The sequence below is a fragment of the Dermochelys coriacea genome, chromosome 1, assembly GCF_009764565.3.
Source record: "Dermochelys coriacea isolate rDerCor1 chromosome 1, rDerCor1.pri.v4, whole genome shotgun sequence".
Lineage (NCBI taxonomy): Eukaryota > Metazoa > Chordata > Testudines > Dermochelyidae > Dermochelys > Dermochelys coriacea.
In genome coordinates, this window is record NC_050068.2 from 275,575,148 (window position 1) to 275,596,147 (window position 21,000).

Here is a 21,000-nt window from a genome sequence, read left to right on the forward strand (position 1 = left end):
AAGAATCAACATAAACCTTTGCCAAGAGTCAAATGCATTTGAGGCTCAAAATATTTTGGCGTTGAACATTTTTTTGTTAATATTTTCCTCCAGTATTTCCCCCCTTTTTTGTTTTGTTCCATTTATTTCTATTTGGGAATATATCTTCATGCTTCCTGATAGTGGCTGGACCCAGAAGCAGAAGTCCAATATAATACTGCAGAAAGATCATGTAGGAATATTTGTAGCCTGTCTGGAAGTGTGAAGCATATTGGATTGCTTCCTGTAGCCATCAATTGACCGCAACAAATGTTGTGTGATTATCTCTAGTGCATATTGTAGATATATTTACATTTTCACTTGAGAAGAGGAACTGATAATAGGACTGGAATTGGAACAAGAAATCTGATTACCAGATATGTAGTGGAAGGTTGGCTGAGCACTCATGCTTGGTGGGGACCAGGAATATGTCAGCAGCTATCATCCTTTCGCTTGGCTGTCTGTTTTTATACTGCACTTATCCTCACAGTATAAAAGAGAGTGTCTTACACGTTAATAAAAAGGATTGCCTTATTTTCTTCCTTTTTCAGGCAGAGAGATTGATTGTTTGTTTCTTTGTTTGTTTCTTTGTTTGTTTGTTTATTTAATGCTGTAAAGCCAGATCATGTAAGTGTGTTTCACATTTTGTCCTGAAGATAAAGAGGATAATGGCTATTTTCATGTGTTTGGGGTGTGAATTCCACAGTTCTGCAACGACTACTGAGGAAGCTTTGTATCTAGCACTCACTATACCATTCTTGTAAACTGTTTCATATATATTGGGAGAAGAGGGTCAGGATGGTGGAGTGTGTGTCACTCTCTAAGGCGCTTTGAGTCATTGCCATGGGAGGCTTCACATTTGAGTCAGATACTTGTACTATTAGGATTGTTTCAGAGCAGCGGATGAGAAAGTGTAGAATAGAGTGGTGGTAGTTGAGGAACTAAAGGATGTTGCTTCTTAGGGAAGGAAGCAAAATATCTGGTGTTTGGGGCTAGGTATATAATCACTACTGATGATAGAGGAATTAGCATTTCTGCATGGTGTATTTGGAAATGAAAAGAGAGAGTATAATGTTCTGATAGTGAACAAATAAATTGAAACTTATGAATGTTTTGTCTGATTAACTTCCATTTTAATGGGGAAATTTGCAGTATCTATCTACTTAGTGGATTGAATGTTAAAGATTGCCTCCACCAGGGAAAAGGGGCAAGAGGCTTTCATTTGAATCTTAGATCTCCTCATTTAATCCTGTCGGAGAAGACATTGATACTATTATTTAAAATCTTTAACATTTAAAATTAGGTTTAATCAATGACTCTTTAGTCTTGTACACTAAAGTTCAACTTTATGAATCCAATAAATTGTTTTCTCCCGTGATATTTCTGTGGTTAGCTACAAAAAGGTATGTGGGGAGGAGAGAATAGAAGAATTTTTGGACTCTGAATATATGTTTCTGGGTATCTTATTTCAGAAACTCTTTATCCAATTCACTTACAAATTGCTGGAAAAATTCTAAGTCATCCCAAGACCAAAACAGCCTAGTGTTGCTAATGGATACCCTTTTGTAGATTTTAGATTTGGACCAGGCCAAACTCACACTCAGAAAGAAATATATTTTTTTTTAATCTGGAAAACTAAGTTTTTCTTGTGGAAAATTTCAGTTGTGCAAAACTGCATTTTCTGTCAAAATATCTTCATGACATGTTTCCAACCAGCTGTAATAATAATAATAATTAATATATAACTTATTAGAAATCTTGCAATAAAAATCATTTTACAAGTGTAAACAAATAAAGTATATACATTATTGTGATAATTAATCAGCCAGAAGACTCACTTTTGGCATAGTACTATTATGCAGAGACTGGTATACTGCTATCTGACACAAAGATGGGGAAAACAAAGTTTTTAATTATGTTTCAGATTTTGTCTTTTAGTTTTAAATATCCTTTATACTCTGCCTGTTTCTATACACTAATCTTCAACATTTTTAAAAAGAAAACACAGCAGAAAAGAGTTTCCAATTAAAATGAATGGAAGGGATAAATATGGACTAGAATACCAAGTCCTAAGGAAAAATAGTACTGGAAGAAGTGATGTTGGTGATGCAGTACTCTTCCCTCTATATCAGTGTTCAGCCAGTATGACTGAATGCTGACTCTGAATGAGGTTATTTTTGTTTTATTATTCAAAAAGGGCTTAAATACTAAGGTCCCAGTTTCAGAAGGCATTTGACTTCAACAGCGTGTGCTTTAAGTTAAGACATGCTGAAGTCCTTTCTTGAATAGTGATGCTTTCCTGACAATATTCTACAAATTTGGCATATCAGTATCCTTAACATATTTAAATTCTGGCAATAGCATTCACCCTTTCTCAGATTTTCTTTTTTGCTTTATTTAGATAAGGAAACCCCTTCTTGTGCCTATATGTTTTTCCTCTTGGTCTGACTCTTTCTTCTGCCACTAGAAGATGGCTGTGTTACAGTGGGAGGTGATATGTACAATGAATTTCTGAACAATGCTTAGCTATTTAAGGTATTGCACACCATAAACTAGTACAAAATTTATAATATATTATGTATTGATTTTATATTATCTATTGCCATTGTGTAGATAATGCCCCTGTCCATTCTTCTAAGTGTTGTCCCAACAAAAAGCAACAACAAAAAAGCATCTTTTTTCTCATCTCATCCAAAATTGTAGACAGTTTTTGTTTTGATCCACTTTCTTAGGCTCTGGCAGAACAGTGCCATTGTAAAAAGAAAAGGAGTACTTGTGGCACCTTAGAGACTAACAAATTTATTAGAGCATAAGCTTTCGTGAGCTACAGCTCACTTCATCCGATGCATTTGGTGGAAAAAACAGAGGAGAGATTTATATACACACACACAGAGAACATGAAACAATGGGTTTATCATACACACTGTAAGGAGAGTGATCACTTAAGATAAGCCATCACCAACAGCAGGGGGGGGAAGGAGGAAAACCTTTCATGGTGACAAGCAGGTAGGCTAATTCCAGCATTTAACAAGAATATCAGAGGAACAGTGGGGGGTGGGGTGGGAGGGAGAAATACCATGGGGAAATAGTTTCACCCTGTGTAATGACTCATCCATTCCCAGTCTCTATTCAAGCCTAAGCCAACTGTATCCAGTTTGCAAATCAACTGCAAACTGGATACAGTTGGCTTAGGCTTGAATAGAGACTGGGAATGGATGAGTCATTACACAGGGTGAAACTATTTCCCCATGGTATTTCTCCCTCCCACCCCACCCCCCACTGTTCCTCTGATATTCTTGTTAACTGCTGGAATTAGCCTACCTGCTTGTCACCATGAAAGGTTTTCCTCCTTTCCCCCCCCTGCTGTTGGTGATGGCTTATTTTAAGTGATCACTCTCCTTACAGTGTGTATGATAAACCCATTGTTTCATGTTCTCTGTGTGTGTGTATATAAATCTCTCCTCTGTTTTTTCCACCAGATGCATCCGATGAAGTGAGCTGTAGCTCACGAAAGCTTATGCTCTAATAAATGTGTTAGTCTCTAAGGTGCCACAAGTACTCCTTTTCTTTTTGCAAATACAGACTAACACGGCTGCTACTGTGAAACCAGTGCCATTGTAGAATCTGCAGACACTACTAGGACTTAGTATAATCTGTGGATTTAGTTGGATACTAAACAAAAATAATGGAATAATATATGTGATGAATAACAGCAAACCTTCCTGAATAATGTATTTGATTATATTCAGTCAGATGCCATCAGTAGTGTATCAATGACAATGCAATACAAAATGTTTAGTACTCACACCTGGTGGCTTTATGTAAACATTGAACAGCATGGGTGGCAAGATCAATTGCTCAGCACTGCCTTCTGGGATGTGGGACTTCTCAGGAAGAAACAATATAGTCTACTGGATGACCACCCTAGTCACACCTGTAAAATCTCTAGTTGAATAGCACACTGTGCATAAATCTACTCACTTGCATATTGCTTTGTATTTTTAACATATATTTACCTAATTGAATGTACATCCATAAAATGTTTTACAGACACTTTGTCATATAATGAGAACTTTTGCATAGCTCTACTTGTGACCAAAGCCAAGGTTAGATCTCTGAAGTTTCTACAGGTGACCACCATGTAGATTAAGCAACTGTACAAAATATACTAATATTTTTATGCCTAGTCCAGCTAGCAAAGTCTTGTTATAATGGACAGGTAAAGTCTAGTGCAATATCAATTATGATATTTAGGTGAAAAAATGGACAAAAAAGGGAAAAAGAAAAAGAGAAGAAATCAACTTGTACAATTCAAATGTTTTACATGGCTAAAAAGATCAGGCATAAAACAAAATACCGGTAATAAAGTTAAGATTATAAAAGCAGATTGAAATTTACAACTGCCTGTAAAGTATCATTATTGGAGCAATACATGTAAGAAATGCATTTATGGGAACTATTTGAGGAACTGATTCAATTGATTTACTATGTCAACATTCCTTTTCCTCCTTCCAGATAAATCCCGCATGTCTTGCCAAAACATGTATAGTAGGAAATAAATGTGAGTTACACCGGTTAACAATACAATTGTTTCTGAATTGTTAATGGCATAATAGAAATCAATGCGATGGATTGACTTTGAAAGGTGTGGCAATGTCATTTTAGGGCAGACACACGTTTGTAATGTATATAGCACAACAATATTTGTCTAATGTGCAGCCATCAAACAGTACTTTAAAATTTAAGCATAAAAAGGATACTCAGGATGATAAGTCTAATGTACAATAAGTCTGATATACATTCAATATCAGGTTCTCAAATATTACAATTATATATATAATATAAAATTGAAAATGTATATACTGTTTGTTAGTCTTCAGTTTGCTACAGTGTCTCGAAAGAGTGGCCAGATTCGTTATTAATTTTCAAACAGTCTTTTGCTCGGGTATGTAAGGATTTCAGTGATGAGCAAACTTCATTCTTAGCATACTTCTACTGAATTGTATCATATGAAGCAGTAGGGAAAGAGGTTAGAGTATCAGGGACAGAGAAAGTGTTTCATCTATTTTCCCCAATGGAGACTCTGGATTTTTCTGGATCTTTCTTTCTTTCTTAGGGTTTTGTTGGTGTTTTGTTTGTTTGTTTGTTTGTTTGTTTGTTTGTTTGTTTGTACCTTGGAGATGGACCATCTCCCCTAATACCAGCAATTTGGAAAAGTTATGGACCATAACTGGTTAGAGGATTTGTAGAGTTATAATGGTCAATTCCTTGTCGTCCCCATATGGGATTCTTGTAGGGGAACAGCCTGCCATCCTTCCTTTTCATCAGATCTATTTGGAAGATTTAGAAGACATTTTGGGCTTGAAAATTAATGCTTGTAAATGGAAAAGTGTGCGTGTTGGGGGAGGACGGTCGATGGTGGCACGGGGGAGCAGAGGGAGAAATATGCTGTAAAGTTCTGCTGTTAATAAGTTTTTGAAGCTGCTCCACAGAATGCCATAACAAATAAAATGTATAAAAGAATGCATTAAAGATGTATTTGAAACTGAATCTCTTTTCTTTATCAATAAGAAACTACAACTCGCTTGACGATTTGTGACAAAGAGCTGATATTTTTAAATCAGCCTGTTCTGCTATCGGTCCACCAATTTCTAAATTGAATGAAAAATCTGTGCCTACTATCTCCCTTTTACATTACTGCTGGTTCATAGGAAATACCCATCAAATCCAAGAGGACAGATTGGAAAATAATTGGAATTTTAGGTGAATAAATGACTAAATTCTCCTTCAGAGTAATCTATAAAGCCTTAGTATTTTTCCTAAAACTGTAAACAGATATTTTACAGTGGATCCTCTTGCAAAGGCTTAAAATATCTGATTTGTCAAAGTCAACACTGCTGTTAATTTTTTGCAAAATGTCAAGCCCTTAAAACTATCATCTATTTTTTTCTGCAGTACAGGGTAGGCAAGAAGATGTACAGTGATAAAAGTAATTGGCAAAACATCAGATTATTATTGTTTTGTGGGCATGTCTATAGGAACAGGTAGAGGAAAAGAGATGAGGAAAAATAATCCAAAATTTTCTAAGGTTTCTAGGAGGCAGACCTTTCAACTTCTTTTCACCCCTTTAGTTTAATATGTGTCTATAGTTCTGCAGTATCTTTGGATATAGCTTCAGCTTTATAGAATTTATATAACGACAGACTCAGTATAAATATGTATATGTACTTTCTTAATAAGTATTTACATATAGCAAACCTAACACTTTTTAGGTATAGCAATTAAATCCTATGTCTAAAGATAGGGGCTAAGAGATATTTTGATGTGTAGGTGTGTGTGAATGAGATTCTCAATCTCTTCCGTTGAAGCTGTACCTCACTGTTTAAAAAAATTAAATAGTCATTGGAGCAGAGATATGATTACGGGTCTCCCATCTCAGTCCCATACCCATCAACCTATACAGTTATTTTCCCTCTCACCCAATGACTATTCAAGTATTTTATACACAGTGGAACAGGTTCAACACAGAAGATTGAGAACGACAAATCAACATTATCCTACTTCTCAGTGGCTAGGGCACTCTCCTTCAATGTTCAGATCCACATAAAGCAGAGCAGGGAATTGAACGCAAGACTCCTGCACAGCAGATCACTACCCTAACCACTGGATTAAAGGTTACAAAGGAAGTGTAAGGAAAGGAAGTGTAAGGTTACAAAGGAAGCACTTCCTCCACTAGCCAATTTCTGTCAAATTTGCAATAGTTTCAGGTTGAGCAAAGCTGCATTTTTTGGTGAATTACCTATTGAGGAAAAAAATCAACCACCTCTATTCTACTGTCCTCATATTGTCAATACATATTTGTGAAATCAGATGTGTGACACCTATAATGGATGTTTCTCCCATAATTGAATTCATATATGCTGTATTCAAACTCTCCTCCCTTACTATTGTTTGAGGTTTAACTTTGAAGATGGAACTTTCAGCTTTCCCAATTTATCCATATTAATGAAAGATTAAATAAGAATGATTTAGCTAGATCATCCTGATAAAGCAAGACATAGGATTTAATTGCTATACCTAAAAATAGTTAGGTTTGCTCTATGTAAATATTTATAAAGGAAGTCCATATACAAAGCTATATCCAAAGATTATTCTCCTGAAATAGGGGAGACCTAAGTTCCAGTCCCTTCTGCATATCAGGCAGAGGGGGATTTCAACCGGGGTCTCACATTGTAGGTAGTTACCACAACCGACCATTTTGTGTATCTAGCATTTCATTTCCCTTGCTTTTATTATAAAAAGTGTCCAGAAATAAAACCAAACATTTAGCTAGAAACTTTTTGAAAAGTGGCTATTTTTTTCAGGGCATATGTCTTTGCTATCCCTAACTCAAATGACTTAAAGGCACAACAGTAAACTATTGCAATGCAAAGGAAAGATACGAAGAATTGTAAGAGGCCAATATGGCTCCATCAGGAGCTCTCCAATTACCTGAAACTCTAATGGGAACCCTACAAAAAAGTAGAAACATGGACAAATTGCTAAGGATGAGAACAAAAGAATAGGCAGCACAAGAATGTAGGGACGAAATCAGAAAGTCTAAGGCACAGAATGAGTTATACCTAGCAAGGGATATAAAAGGCAATAAGGAGAGGTTTGTTAAATATATTAGGAGCAAGAAAATGATGAAGGAAAGTATAGGTCCTCTGCTTAGCAAGGAAGGAGAGCCAATAATGGATGACATCAAGAAGGCTGAGGTGTTTAATGCCTGTTTTACTTCAGTCTTCACTAAAAAGTTTAATGGTGACCAAATACTTAACACAATTAATATTAACAACAAGGGGGAAGGAACACAAACCAAAATAGGGAAGGAACAGGTTAAAGAATATTTTGATAACTGAGATGTATTCAAGTCAGGAGGGCCTGAAGAAATTCACCCTAGGATATTTAAGGAACTACCTGAAGCAACCTCAGAACCATCAGCAATTATCTTCAAGAATATTTGGAGGACAAGTGAAGTCCCACAGAAAGGCAAACATAGAACCTATCTTTAAAAAGGGGGAACAGAGAGGACTTGGGGAATTATAGACCAATCAGCCTAACTTTGTTCTAGTATCTTTCCAGGTATTAAATTATTAATCAATTTGTAAGCACCTAGAGGATAATAGTTATAATTAATACCACATGAATTTGTCAAGAACGAATCATGCCAAACCAACCTAATATCCTTTTTTGACATGGTTACTGGTCTAGTGGATGGGCAAGCAGGATGTGATATATCTTGATTTTAGTAAGGCTTTTGACACAGTCCTATATGACATTCTCATAAGCAAACAAGGGAAATGTGGTCTAGATGAAATGACTATAAGGTGAATGCAAAACTGGTCAAAAGACAATATTCAAAGTAAAGGAGTGGCACCTTAGAGACTAACAAATTTATTTGAGCATAAGCTTTCGTGAGCTACAGCTCACTTCATTGGAATGCATCCGATGAAGTGAGCTGTAGCTCATGAAAGCTTATGCTCAGATAAATTTGTTAGTCTATAAGGTGCCACAAATACTCCTTTTCTTTTTGCGAATACAGACTAACACGGCTGCTACTCTGAAACCTGTCAATATTCAAAGTGTCGTTATTAGTGGTTCATTGTGAAACTGAGGGGTAGATGTATCTAGTGGAAACCTGCAGAGCTCTGTCATGGGTCTGGTACTAGTCAATATTCTTATTAATAGTTTGGATAATGGAATGGAGAGTACATTTTAAATCTTAAAATTTTCAGATTACACCAAACTGGTAAGGGTTGCAAGCACTTTGGACAGGATTAGAATTAAAAATGACCTTGACAAATTGGAGAATTGTTCTAAAATCAACAAAGTGAAATCCAATACAGAAAATGCAAAGTATTACACATGGGAAGGAAAAAAATCAAATGCACAACTACAAAATGGGAAATCTCTGGCTAGACAGAGGTACTACTGAAAAAAAGATCTTAGGGTTATAGTGGATCACAAATTGAATATGTCTGTGGCACTAGCGGGCTTGGCAATTATTTTACTGGGTAAAACACAAACCCACTGACAAGTGAATTGATAAAAATGCACAGCGGCAACGTTTATTGGATAAACAAAGTTACGCAGTGGCTGGGGAATAGAGCGAATGGTTTGCCCATAGACAATTCAAATTATACAATCTCTTAGGCAAAGGGGAAGGAGGGGGAGTTACAGACTTAAAGGTGATAGGAAAAGTTACATACATACCACACATCCGAGCCAACTGACCAGCAGTGCAGACACCAATCGCATGGTAGGCATAGGGTAAGTTACAATGAACATGACACGACACGGGCCAGCGCTAACGGGAGGATTATCTCGGCCGAGGGATGATCAGTCTCCTTGGCGTACACGCGGAAAATCCCTCCGTTTCGCTTTTTGGCTGCTGTATTTTATGGGGCTTTGTTGGGGTCGTGTTGTTTTGCTATAGGTCGCTTAGCTTTTCCGCCTTCCGGGTTCCGGGTTGGGGCCCTTTTATGTCAGCGGGTCTGCTTTTGGTTCTCTGCATACGACACCTTTGATTTATGCACTTGACACGCTTTTTCGCCTCCCGGGTCCCGGGTTGACGCCCTTTATGTTAGCGGGTCTGCGCACGGCTCCTTTTGGTGTACGTGACAAGAACCTGCTGTAAGATGGGGGGTTTGTTGTTTCTTGTGGTGGGTCGACAATTGGCCAGCCCGGTTGTTTACCTTGGGTTATGACAGAATGAGTCAACAATTTGATGCAGTTGTGAAAAAGTCTAATACCATTCTCGAGTGTATTAACAGGAGTGTCAAATATAAGACCTCGGAGGTAATGGTCCCACTCTGTTTGGCACTGGTGAAGCCTCATCTGGAGTATTGTTTCCAGTTCTGGGCGCTACACTTTAGGAAAGATGTGAACAAATTGCATAGCATCTAACGGAGAAAACATGACTAGTAAGGAAAAATAAAAAATTGGTCATGTTTAGTTTTGAGAAACAAAGATTGAGGGGGGACCTGATAACAAATATGTTAAGGGCTGTTATATAGAGGATGGTGGTGAATCTCCATATCCATTCAAGTAGGACAAGAATTAATCTGCAGCAAGGGAGATTGCTGTTAGTTTTATTACATTTTGTAAACAGAATTGCAGTGCTTAATGCTGTGTGGTTAAGAAGTGGATTATTTTCAGAGCCCTATGATTAAGGAGTGCCTCATTGGGGGCTTGTTTTGAGAGCCAACGGGGTTTGTTGTTGCTGACAAACCTGGCACCCTTGCATTCCCTCAAATGTGGCCTGGCCTTCCACCTCTGATGATGAACAGGTATCTGGACCAACCCTATATGAGTGATGCTGTGACGTGCTGCTTGTCTCCCGCTCCCTCTTGTACCATAACCCCCGAGTCATCAGAAGTCTTGCTGAACCATCCCATCTCCAGAAAGTTGCTGAGGCCCCTGATTGAGAACTTCAGTTCTAGGGAGTAGGAGAGGGGCAGAACACTGAAGTTGTGCCTAGGGCAGCAATTATCTTGTAAATCACATGGTCAATCTAGGTTTAGGAAGGTGAGGCCCCCAATTCCCATGGTGCACTGAGATTCCAAATTCTTTAATCTGGGCCTACTTTTCAACATAGTATCATATAAAAGAAATAGGACAGTAAATAAAAATACAATCCGGAGAGAATTTAAGGTGGCAGATGATAAATAACTGTGAAACATATTAATCCATTCAGGGTCTTAAGAATAATCATTAAAAAAACAAGTAAATTAACACTGCAGTCATGATGATCATGTGGGGATGTTGTTGGATGTTGTGTTGTGGAATACAGTTTAGATGCTGCAGTGATACAAATAATAACTTGATAAATAATAGCTAAAGTTGAACACAGAAAAATCTCTAGAACATGCTAAATAGGAAATGGAAACTTCGTGTGACACTAAGCACATTAAAATTTATATTCCACCATTCTGACCCATAATCATGAATATTAGAGTTATATGAAAAAGCTGCAAAGTTTACATGGATTGCATTGCTCTAATACCTATGCAATAAAGCAAACCCAGTCATTCAGAGGCTGTTTTACATACTAAAATCTAATAGTTGAAGTTGATTTCCTGTCAGTCTTTTCCTGATATGAAGTTAGATTTTTCATATCTGTTTGTGGCCTCCTGAGATTACACCCAGTAAGGAAAAATAATGAATTATAGGCCAAAGAGCAAAAAATGTGTGTGTTTACCTGTGCCTGTCCTGCATTTGTATAGTGTATACTGGCATTTGGAGTAAGCCAATATGAAAATTCGATAAATAATGCATTCTTTTCAATTGGCAAATTGTATTTATCTAGTTCCTGTGCAATTTTAATTTTTTTAGGCTTTTGTTTTTTAAACCAAGTGACTTTCTAGTATAGTTATGAAGAAAAAGACTTCCAAATGTGCATTACATTTCATCTTATCTCAGCCTGAAATGGTTTAATGGGCCCACTCCCGCAACAGTTTTTTGCCATTCACTTCTGTGGGATCAGGATTGGAGTTAAGATATGTAAATTATCCCAAATGGTCCCTATTAATCCAAATGGTTGTTGACTCTTCATCTTAATGATGACACTTTAAATACTACTCTGAATCTTTAAAGGCCAGAGTGCCAAATAGTTTAGGTGTAAATTTGGCCTTTTAAATATGCTGGGCATTTTTTATTTTTTCTTCATTTTGTTACAGGAGATCACTGTTTCCTGCTACCTAAACTTTGGGCAAAAAAGGGCCCTGATTTTGAACTGGATCCAAGTTGGGCTCAGTGCAGCTCAGGAGGGAGCAGAAGCAGATTCTCTGCTCAGCCTTCAAAATAAGATAGAAGAGTAGAGTTGCAAACTTTCTAATTGCACAAAACCAAACACCCAAGCCCTGCCCCTTCCCTGAGGCCCCACCCCTGCTACACCCTTCCTCAAGGCCCCATCCCCACTTACTACATTTCCCATCCCTCCGTGGTTCACTCTCCCCTACCCTCACTCACTTTCACTGGGCTAGGGCAGGGGGTTGGGGTGCAGGAGTGGGTGAGAGCTCTGGCTTAGGGTGACGGCTCTGTGGTGGGGCTGGGGATGAGGGGTTCAGGATGTGGGAGGGGGCTCTGGGCTGGGGCAGGAGGTTGGGGTGTAGGAGGGGGTATAGGCTCTGAGCTGGGGGTGCAGGGTCTGGGGTGGGACCGGGTATGAGTGGTTTGGGTGCAAGACGGGGATCCGGGTTTGGGGGAACAGGGCTGGGGCAGGGAGTTGAGGTTCGGGGTTGGGGCATGGGCTTACCTCGTGCAGCTCCCAGTCAGAAGCGCAGCGAGGCAGCTTCCCTGTCTGTCTTGGCTCTGCACTGCTCCCTGGAAGTGGCCAGCAGGTCTAGAGCCTAGGCCATGGTGGGGAGGATACTCCACATGCTGCTCCTGCCTGCAGGCACTTCACCCACCAATCCCATTGGCTACACTTCCCCGTTTCCGGCCAACGGGAGTGCGGAGCCAGTGCTTGGGGCGGGGGCAGTGCGAGGAGCCCTGGGGTCTCCCTGCAATAAACACCCCGACCTTAACCCTGTACTATAATCATGCAAAACAACTAAACGTTCCCCAAAGCTTTATTTCTATGTCCAAGAGGCAGTGGAGAAGCTGGTATAGAGGGTGCTACAACACACATTAATGTTTAAAAAAAACAACCCTGAAAAGTTCCTCACTAAAGAGTAAAAAGAAAAGGAGTACTTATGGCACCTTAGAGAGTAACACTTTTATTTGAGCATAAGCTTTCGTGAGCTACAGCTCACTTCATCGGATGCATGCAGTAGAAAATACAGTGGGGAGATTTTATATACACAGAGAACATGAAAAAATGGCTGTTACCATACACACTGTAACAAGAGTGATCAGGTAAGGTGAGCTATTACCAGCAGGAGAGGAGGGAAGAGGGGGAACCTTTTGTAGTGTTAATCAAGGTGGGCCATTTCCAGCAATTGACAAGAACATGTGAGGAACAGTTGTGGGGAGGGGGAGGGAATAAACATGGGGAAATAGTTTTACTTTGTGTAATGACACATGCACTCCCAGTCTTTATTCAAGCCTAATTAAATTGTGTCCAGTTTGCAAATTAATTCCAATTCAGCAGTCTCTCGTTGGAGTCTGTTTTTGAAGTTTTTTTGTTGAAGAATTACCACTTTTAGGTATGTAATTGAATGACCAAAGAGATTGAAGTGTTCTCCAACTGGTTTTTGAATGTTATAATTCTTGATGTCTGATTTGTGTCCATTTATTCTTTTACATAGAGACTGTCCAGTTTGGCCAATGTACATGGCAGAGGGGCATTTCTGGCACATGATGGCATATATCACATTGGTAGATGTGCAGGTGAACGAGCCTCTAATAGTGTGACTGATGTGATTAAACCCTATGATGGTGTCCCCTGAATAGATATGTGGACACAGTTGACAACGGGCTTTGTTGCAAGGATAGGTTCCCGGGTTAGTGGTTTTATTGTGTGGTGTGTAGTTGCTGGTGAGTATTTGCTTCTGCCTGGGGGCTGTCTGTAAACAAGGATTGGCCTGTCTCCCAAGATCTGTGAGAGTGATGGGTCGTCCTTCAGGATAGGTTGTAAATCCTTCACCCCTCAACCAAAACCTCTCCAACGCATCATGAAGGATCTACAACCTATCCTGATCACTCTCGTAACAGGTTTCAGAGTAGCAGCTGTGTTAGTCTGTATTCGCAAAAAGAAAAGGAGTACTTGTGACACCTTAGAGACTAACAAATTTATTAGAGCATAAGCTTTCGTGAGCTACAGCTCACTTCATCGGATGCATTTGGTGGAAAAAACAGAGGAGAGATTTATATACACACACACAGAGAACATGAAACAATGGGTTTATCATACACACTGTAAGGAGAGTGATCACTTAAGATAAGCCATCACCAGCAGCGGGGTGGGGGGGAGGAGGAAAACCTTTCATGGTGACAAGCAAGGTAGGCTAATTCCAGCAGTTAACAAGAATATCAGAGGAACAGTGGGGGGTGGGGTGAGAGGGAGAAATACCATGGGGAAATAGTTTTACTTTGTGTAATGACTCATCCATTCCCGGTCTCTATTCAAGCCTAAGTTAATTGTATCCAGTTTGCAAATTAATTCCAATTCAGCAGTCTCTCGTTGGAGTCTGTTTTTGAAGCTTTTTTGTTGAAGTATAGCCACTCTTAGGTCTGTGATCGAGTAACCAGAGAGATTGAAGTGTTCTCCAACTGGTTTTTGAATGTTATAATTCTTGACGTCTGATTTGTGTCCATTCATTCTTTTACGTAGAGACTGTCCAGTTTGGCCAATGTACATGGCAGAGGGGCATTGCTGGCACATGATGGCATATATCACATTGGTAGATGCGCAGGTGAAGGAGCCTCTGATAGTGTGGCTGATGTGATTAGGCCCTATGATGGTATCCCCTGAATAGATATGTGGACAGAGTTGGCAACGGGCTTTGTTGCAAGTATAGGTTCCTGGGTTAGTGGTTCTGTTGTGTGGTGTGTGGTTGCTGGTGAGTATTTGCTTCAGATTGGGGGGATGTCTGTAAGCAAGGACTGGTCTGTCTCCCAAGATCTGTGAGAGTGATGGGTCGTCCTTCAGGATAGGTTGTAGATCCTTGATGATGCGTTGGAGAGGTTTTAGTTGGGGGCTGAAGGTGATGGCTAGTGGCGTTCTGTTCTTTTCTTTGTTGGGCCTGTCCTGTAGTAGGTGACTTCTGGGTACTCTTCTGGCTCTGTCCATCTGTTTCTTCACTTCAGCAGGTGGGTATTGTAGTTGTAGGAATTCATGATAGAGATCTTGTAGGTGTTTGTCTCTGTCTGAGGGGTTGGAGCAAATGCGGTTATACCGTAGCGTTTGGCTGTAGACAATGGATCGAGTGGTATGATCTGGATGAAAGCTAGAGGCATGTAGGTAGGAATAGCGGTCAGTAGGTTTCCGATATAGGGTGGTGTTTATGTGACCATCGCTTATTAGCACCGTAGTTTCCAGGAAGTGGATCAAAGTAAAACTATTTCCCCATGGTATTTCTCCCTCCCAGCCCACCCCCCGCTGTTCCTCTGATATTCTTGTTAACTGCTGGAATTAGCCTACCTTGCTTGTCACCATGAAAAGTTTTCCTCCTTTCCCCCCCTGCTGCTGGTGATGGCTTATCTTAAGTGATCACTCTCCTTACAGTGTGTATGATAAACGCATTGTTTCATGTTCTCTGTGTGTGTGTATATAAATCTCTCCTTTGTTTTTTCCACCAAATGCATCCGATGAAGTGAGCTGTAGCTCACGAAAGCTTATGCTCTAATAAATTTGTTAGTCTCTAAGGTGCCACAAGTACTCCTACTCTCGTTACGGTGTGTATGGTAACACCCATTGTTTCATGTTCTCTGTGTATATAAAATCTCCCCACTATATTTTCGACTGCATGCATCCGATGAAGTGAGCTGTAGCTCACGGAAGCTTATGCTCAAATAAATTTGTTAGTCTCTAAGGTGCCACAAGTACTTCTTTTCTTTTTGCGGATACAGACTAACACGGCTGCTATTCTGAAACCTGTCACTAAAGAGCGTATGTTTAGTCACATCCCTCATCATAGCATTCCTACTCAAATATTTAAACAGGCATAAAACCTTCTTTAAGTGAATCTCTAACCAATTCACTCTTGAAGTAGCTCTTTCTAATGCATATTTGATCAATATATTAACTGACAAAAGAAAGCAGGCTGCAAATTAAAGCAATAACTTCAAATTAGAACCTGACTCAAAGAGCAAGGAGTGTCTCACTTGAAATCATATTGAAAGTCTCAATAGTGATATTTTTGATTCAATCCATTCAATTTTCAAAATGCCTGCCATACTCCGATCTTCAAAGGATCGCTGGGTGCCTCTTCCCCCAAGAATCCCAGCAAGGACAGATGAGCTTATGGAAGCTTGTAGTGAGTGGAAGAGGAGCTCCAACTGCCCTAGCCCCACTACATCCTATGAACTCTCCATTTTCCCGGAGTTCCAGATCAACAATTTTGCATTCTCCAGGGCACTCCATCTATCCTTCTCCTCCCCTCTTCAGTTCCATCAAAAGCAGCCCCACACTCCACTCAAGTGTTTCCCCCATGCCTTTTCTGTAATACCCTGGCAATCCCCATTCAAACTCACCATAGGCTCTGGATTTTCCTTGAGGAGGTGGGCATTACACCCATGAACAAAATAAATTATTATGTCCTGACTAGCCTAAATAGATCTTGCGGATAGGCTGACAGTGAGGCCCCCTCAGTGAGCTCTCCTATATTAACAAATGTGCAAAGTACAAAACCCTAAGATACCTTCTGTGCATCTCCCATGATTTGCACACTTCCCACCCCTAGATCTCTGGAGAGTTACATTATGTAAGATATACAGAGAGGCATTTTGAGGAAACTGTAAAATGGGGATAGAAGTTGGGGTTGCATTGAGAGTCCCTTTATATTCCATGTTCTGAGGAAGGACTCAATTTGGGCTGGGTAAGTGACCTGGCATGCACACACACACATACACTTCTTTTAGGTTGTCTTCTTGTATTCTAGAATAACACTTCAGAACCTGAACAGAGTGTAACCAATACAGAGAGGTTTAACTGAGTCTGCAGAGAACCTGAAATGATTGTGGTAATGATGACAAAGTGAACTGCTTCTTCATCTCAATGGGTGTCATCATAGGTGCTGAGTATGATGGTGTAAATATCAACATTGATAACTATCTCAGCACTGATATAGTAAGCAGGGGGATACTCATGATATGAGGACCTGCTATGTAAGGTATTTGACCCTTGGGAAATTACAAGCATTTTCCCCTCTGATTTGTCCTACCTGGACAAAGTGCAACTGAAGGGGAGCCAGGTGGAACATCCACCTGTTCCCTTCCTTTTAGAACAGCAGGGGCTTGGTTTGTTTGGGTAGTGGTTGTGGGCCAGGCAGTTTTCTTCCCGGCTCAAGATGCATCTGATCCTTCCTATGGAGGTTGTCTTCAGAGTAAGACAGACATTCTCGAATCTATTACTCAAGTACCTTTGTCAAATGTTCTTCACAACCACGAGGGCTAGTAAGTTGTTTGTTTTTTTAGTTTAGATTCTGATGTCATCACGTGACTCTGGGAACCAGAACTCTTGGCACATTCCACTGTGACTAAAGTTAATAAAGCTCTGCTCATGGATACATCTGAATCTCACTGCAGGAGAGTACAGCAGAGCTCAAGAGGTTAGCCTAGGAGTTGAGGCATGGGTTCAATTCTGTATTCCATCATAGACTTCCTGTGTGAATTAGGACAAGTCAAATAGTCTTCTGTGCCTTGTTCCTCATCTCTAAAATGAGGATAATAGGACTTCCCTACTTTACAGGATTATTGTGTAGATAAATACTTTAAAAATTGTGAAGTACTCAGATACTATGGTAATGGGGGTCATATAAGGCTCCTAAAATAGATTGCATTTTGAATATCTGCACAATCTATGGTGAGTGGTGTCACAATCTCAGAGTTAAACTGCACTTTTGATACACACACCCTTTGGTGTTCCTTTAGGGCACCCACTTAAGGTTTTAAGTTTTGTATCTATCACCTCCCTTGGGGTGGAGACCTATGTCTCTCTCCCTTGAGATCAGAGGCTTAGTAGGTTTGCAGTCCTTCTGCACATTACTGTAATTTCCTAGCAGTTCATATCGGGATCCAGCAAATGTAGTTAATGCTTTCTCCAGGAGCTACAACACTGTATACCAGTTACCAGCCAGCCGTCACAAAGCAAAATACATTTATTCTTAGGATAAAAACATTACTGAGAAAACATATAAAAACCTACAAAAGTTCCTGTGTACATGCTAAAAGCTTATCAGTGGTTATCCCCCAGTCTTATGGGGCCCTACTAGGCCAAAGTATTCCCAATCCTTCTACAAGTATTTGGGGCCCTGGGACACAAGGTCCTGTTGTTGGATCAGAGAAAAGGTTCAGAGTCTTTTGAAATGCAGCCTCTTATCTCAAAAGTGTTTTCTCTGTTTGTCTCTTGAAAACCCAGTTTGAACTAGTATATGCAAACCTCCAGAGGGGGGATTGCAACCTAAGTGATTCACGTTAATCATCCCTGATTGTTTTTAGTTCCTGGAGGAGCTGTAGTATTGCATACAATTTCTGGCCCACAAGGATATATAAACTTAATACAGTATGGTCCCTGAAGATATTGCATAGGATTGCAATATCTGTCACAAGAAGCATCTCATCCAAAGTGGGTGGCACTTAAGAGTTCTTTCTCCCCCGTCTCTTTTTTCCCAAATTTGTACCCAGTTTTAAGAGCATACATTTCCAAGTAAGTAGATATTAGTAAGACTTTTTTGTGATTAATTTGAAAAGTAATATATGTATGTATGTTTGGAATAAATACTTTTCAGGTTTCACAAGTACTTAAATATGAGCCCATTTTGATTTTTTTAAAAGCATTTCATGAGAGTTTGGATACCTCTGACTTTAAAATAGATACTTTATAAATGCCAAAATTCAGATACAGGTAGATCTTGGCATACCTCATGCATATAATATGGTATAAGGATTTTAGTTTGGAAGTGGAAGTTACTAACATTCTTTGCTAGAATAGATTGGATCTCCACCAACAGCTTAGTGTTTAAAGTTTTAATCATCTAGTAATTGAATTTTTCATTACTAAGCAATTGGCATTTCAAGTTTTAAGAGCTAAATGCTTAGTTGTGTTCTAGAATTAGAGGGCAGAGGGGACTTGAAAATGGGAGAAAGACATTGAAACAGGGAGGGATGGAAGAGAATGGAGGACAGGAAGAGGAGGACATTCCAAGCTCTGATGTTCAGGTGATAAATCTGCCATCTTTCAAAGTTAAGATCTGTTGGAAAGGAACCCTACTCCCACTTATTTTATATGATCCAAAAGAGAGGGGGTTTCTTTCTGCATGCCTTAGCCACCTTAGCAGATGCAGAGGGTTCACTGGGTGACAAAGGTTATGTCTATTCTGCAGCTGGAAGCTGTGATTCCCAGCACAGGTAGACAGACATGCATTAGCTGAGCTCGAGCTAGCAGGCTAAAAATAGTAAGGTCAACACTGCAGCATGTGTGGTATCTGAGGCTAGCTGCCCAAGCTCGGACCCTGGGAGTTGGGTGGGCTTGGATTTGGTGACTAGTCTTAGCTGCACCTCATGTCAAAATGTCCACGCTGCTGTTTTTAGAGCTCTGAGCTAATGAGTCTTTCAACCCCTGCAGTCGCACACCTCCCAGTGTAGACATATCCAGAGGGAGCCTAGGAGACAGGCTGGCTGAGGGTTTGGGATGCAAAGCAGGGCTGAAGTGGCTTAACTTAGTCTAGAGCCAATGAGCAGGTCTGCCTGGGAAGCTAAAGCTGGTGTTATGCCATGGAGTGGGTCTGGAAAGAAAAAGCAAGGCTGCAGCCAAGGAACAATGACAGAACTGACAGGAGGCTAGAGCTGGGCAGTTTGTTGAAGTAGAAGGTTGGCTGAATAACTAGGGTTGAACACTATCTGAGGTGCCAGGGAATAGATGTGCTGATTAACTAATACTCCTTGTGTTAGCCAGAGTGGAGCTAGGAACAGTGGAGATACCCTCTGGGTTAGTGAGGATATGTGGGGAGTAGCTGAAATAATATTCCATATGCCCCTCTCTTTTCCTTCCTTCTCTCCATTACCTTCATCATGTGGGGGCTGCATTTTCTCTCTTCTTCCTTTCCCCCCAGCCCCTTCTATTGCTGCATGGCATGGAGGGGCTAGGTAGGGGAGATCACATGATGCATCTGGGCCTTGGGGTCTGGCCTGCCTACCACGGCTGACACTAGGCAGTGAGGTTTGTAATGGGCTGAGTTGCTGGCTCCCATTTAGAGGTGGGGGAGCAGGAGAGGGGTGGGATACAGCTTGCTGCCTGGCCAGAGTAGCCATTGTGGCTTCCTTGTTTCAACTCCACCCTTCCTATCCTTAATCTAGTTGCTGGACCTCACCTGGCCCTAGGGATAAGGATGACTGTTAGTTTGGGCATCTGATGGGGATTTTTACCATGTGGCAAAATGTGCGCTCATGTTGCATGGTGACAGGGTATGTCTCAGACAGCTTGTGATTCCTCTCATCTCATCTCTCCTCCCTCTGGCAGTGAAGAGGGGAGCCAGTCAGGACTCTGGGTTCCAGTCAAGAATCTTTGGCAGACCTGAGGGTGAAGAGGGGACATTCCCTTCATACTCACCCTCAGGTTTTATTGTATAATAGGCCAATTGGTGCCAGTTCAGATCCACATTAGAACAATGCTGCTGGCTAGTTCAGAGTGATTACAGGTTTCAGAGTAGCAGCCGTGTTAGTCTGTATTCGCAAAAAGAAAAGGAGTACTTGTGGCACCTTAGAGACTAACAAATTTATTAGAGCATAAGCTTTCGTGAGCTACAGCTCACTTCATCGGATGCATTTGGTGGAAAAAACAGAGGAGAGATTTATATACACACACACAGAGAACATGAAACAATGGGTTTATCATACACACTGTAAGGAGAGTGATCACTTAAGATAAGCCATCACCAACAGCAGGGGGGGGAAGGAGGAAAACCTTTCATGGTGACAAGCAGGTAGGCTAATTCCAGCAGTTAACAAGAATATCAGAGGAACAGTGGGGGGTGGGGTGGGAGGGAGAAATACCATGGGGAAATAGTTTTACTTTGTGTAATGACTCATCCATTCCCAGTCTCTATTCAAGCCTAAGTTAATTGTATCCAGTTTGCAAATTAATTCCAATTCAGCAGTCTCTCGTTGGAGTCTGTTTTTGAAGCTTTTTTGTTGAAGTATAGCCACTCTTAGGTCTGTGATCGAGTGACCAGAGAGATTGAAGTGTTCTCCAACTGGTTTTTGAATGTTATAATTCTTGACGTCTGATTTGTGTCCATTCATTCTTTTACGTAGAGACTGTCCAGTTTGGCCAATGTA

General features: G+C 40.3%; 1 long non-coding RNA gene across 2 annotated transcripts in view; it reads left to right on the forward strand.

Annotated features, from left to right (window-relative positions):
- The window catches only part of LOC119848297, a 355,501-nt gene that overhangs the window by 270,730 nt on the left and 63,771 nt on the right, over positions 1-21,000 (forward strand). The window lies entirely within an intron of this gene.